This window comes from Dioscorea cayenensis, chromosome 9, assembly GCF_009730915.1.
Source record: "Dioscorea cayenensis subsp. rotundata cultivar TDr96_F1 chromosome 9, TDr96_F1_v2_PseudoChromosome.rev07_lg8_w22 25.fasta, whole genome shotgun sequence".
Lineage (NCBI taxonomy): Eukaryota > Viridiplantae > Streptophyta > Magnoliopsida > Dioscoreales > Dioscoreaceae > Dioscorea > Dioscorea cayenensis.
Genome location: NC_052479.1, coordinates 13,136,188 through 13,139,318, shown reverse-complemented (window position 1 = coordinate 13,139,318; position 3,131 = coordinate 13,136,188). Strand labels below are relative to the sequence as shown.

Here is a 3,131-nt window from a genome sequence, read left to right as displayed (position 1 = left end):
TCGATTGTCTTACCTCCTCCTTACTTTTTGCTCTCTTACTTGTTGCTTTTTAATTGTTGAGAATTGAATCATTATCACACTTATCATTGTTGATACTCCACATAGCTAAGAATCAAATTAAGTGTCTTTACTCCCTACTCCCTGTGGATTCGACCCCGCTCACCCGGGATTATTACTTCGACAAACCCGTGCACTTGCGGGATATATGCAAGGGGACATTGTCATCTGTGCATCCACACGGGCATGCGGAAATTACACACGCCCGTGTGACAGACCCACAGGGGCAGACGCACGCCCCTGTGGCTTCCGTGGACATCCGAGAAAAATATCAAGTCTTACACACGGCCGTGCGGAAATTCGCCACGGGCGTGGACATTTACATGCTCAACTCACAGGGGCAGTCGTACGCCCCCGTGCGGAAATTACCCATGGGCGTGCACCAGTTGCATTGTCGTTCACAGTGGCAGCCACACGCCCCTGTGCCTTCTCTGGATGAGTTCACAGTATACACCCACTAGCGTGGGGAAATTCCACACGCCCGTGTGTTTTCTCTAGATGACTTAAAAAAATCTGCGGGCTCTGCAGGACTATTCTGAACATGTTTACAGACTCAGAGGCTGCTATATTATGCAAAATTTACCAGATAAAAACACAAAATAGAACTCAAACGACCAGACTTCGCCAACTCTCAACAAAACACACAATGAATACTTTTAAAAATCCCACAACAAAATTGCAGCACAAGCACTGAAAAATTGAAACACCAACAGTTAAAAGTTTATTCATGAAAACAAACTAAACCAAAAGGTGCGAGAACAATAAACACTTGGGTTGCCTCCCAAGAAGCACTTGTTTAACGTCACTAAGCTTGACGTATCTTTCTTACCTCACGGGGGTTCATAAATGAAGGTTGCCCTCTTACCCATGGCTTGAAAGCATGATGAGCAAAGTCTCTTGAGGGTAGAGGGTGTACTCTCGGGCTTCGGACCACCTAGAAATGGTTCGTCTAACTTCCTTGGCTCATGCACGTCTCCAACAATCTTGAAGCGTTTTCGGTGGCATCTCCAAGCCCTCTTTATTTTCCGGAGCACCTTCTTCAAGATCCCCGGTGTAGATGTTTCTTCTCCAGTCGAACCAAGCATCATTACTTCTTCATTGCTCTCGTCTTGGTCGAACAAACCTTCATATGGATCCGGGTTGAACATTTCCTGCACATATTCATCAACAAGCTCATCATGAGTGTCTAGAAAATATAAAAGTGTCATCGAAATCAAGAGAATGCCGCATGGCTTTTTAGCAAGCGGTATGTGAGCTTGTCATCTCCAACTCTCAATGTGAGCTCTCTGCCGTCCATGTCAATCAATGCTTTTCAAGTCCGCAAGAACGGTCTCCCAAGTATCAAGGGTAAATCCGCATCCTCATCGACATCTAGCACTACAAAGTCAACCAGAAAAATGTACTTGTCCACCTTGACAAGCACGTCTTCAATGATGCCTCTCGGATGTCGTACCGTTCGGTCCGCCAATTGTATAGTCATCCGAGTAGGCCTAGGCTCTCCTAAGCCTAGCTTTTGGAAGAAAGTATATGGCATGCCGTTGATACTTGCCCCTAAATCCGCCAATGCCATTTCCTCACCTAAGTTACCGATGTTACACGGAATGATGAAGCTTCTCGGGTCTTTCTTCTTGTTCGGCATGTTCTTTTGCAACACCGCCGAGCATGAAGCATCTAGCACCACTGAAGCACTCTCCTCCAATTTCCTCTTGTTGGTCAATAGGTCTTTTAGGAACTTCGCATACTTAGGCATTTGAGCCAATGCCTCTACAAAAGGAATATTGATGTGGAGTTCCTTGAATAGACTCAGGAACTTCTTATACTTTGTTCATCCCCTGGTCATTCTTCAATCTAGAGGGGTAAAGGGATTCTTGGCTTGAATGGTGGGGGTGCCACCTCTTTCTCTTTGTTTACTTCCTTCTTAACCTCTACAACCTTGGGTGCGTGTTTTTTCGGCTTTTCACTCGGAAGCCTCCCTTCAACCTCACGACCACTTCTCAAAGTTATCGCCTTCACATGTTCTCTAGGATTGGTTTCCGTGTTGCTTGGTAAACATCTATGTGGCCTTTCGGAGAGAGACTTCACAATTTGCCCCACTTGATTTTCAACGTTGTGCAAGGAGGCGGTGTGATTGCGAAGTGTAGCCTCGACTGATTTAAACCTTGTATTTGCCGATTGAACAAATCTAGCCAAGTGCTTCTCCAAATCCGTCATTCGGATTTCCAAGCCTGAAATTCTGTTTTCCACTTGAAGGGCTTGTTGGTGTTGTTGGAAACCCGATGGCCCCATGGTCTTCTGTGGTCCTTGATTACTCCATGAAATATTGGGATGATTCTTCCAATTTGAATTGTAGGTGTTGCTATATGGATTCCCTTGAGGTCTCATGCCATTACCTACAAAGTCAACATTCTCAACTGAAGAAACATCACCAACGACGATTGGGCAATCGGAGGGAGCATGTCCTCCACCACAACCGGTGCAATTGGTCACGGCCGCAACTCTATTCAAAGCTATAAGATTTAGCTTCTTACTCAAACTTCCCACTTGGGCTGGCAATGAAGTTACCGCATCAATTTCATAGAGACCGGCCACCTTTTTCTTCTCCCTAGCGTTCCACTGGTAGCTATTTAACCCCATTTCCTCAATCAATTAACGAGCCTCATCGGGGGTCTTGCTACCTAAGGTACCTCCTGCTGCCGCATCCAAGAGTTGCCTTGTACTCGGGTTCAAACCATTGTAGAAGGTTTGAACAATCATCCACTCCAGGAATCCGTGTTGCGGACACTTTCGCAGGAGTTCCTTGAACCTTTCCCATGTCTCAAATAGAGACTCCAATTCCACCTGCACAAAGAATGAGATCTCATTCCTCAGCTTTGCTGATTTTCCGGGAGGTAAATAACGGGCTAGAAAAGCTTCTACCATATCCTCCCATGTAGTGATTGATGCTCTAGGTAATGAGTGTAGCCTAACGCTTTGCTCTCCCTTTAAGGAAAAATGGGAAGGCTCTCAATTTGATGGCATCATCCGTCACACCATTTATCTTCGAGCATGTCGCACACCTCGAGGAAGCTCTCTAT

The 3,131-nt window shown here is 45.7% G+C and overlaps 1 non-coding gene across 1 annotated transcript; it reads left to right on the top strand.

The window, feature by feature from the left end:
* Window positions 1-2,821: 2,821 nt before the first annotated feature.
* Window positions 2,822-2,928, top strand: LOC120269673. The gene has a single exon (XR_005539316.1). It is a non-coding gene; the product is annotated as a small nucleolar RNA R71 (small nucleolar RNA).
* The last annotated feature ends 203 nt before the right edge of the window (window positions 2,929-3,131 follow it).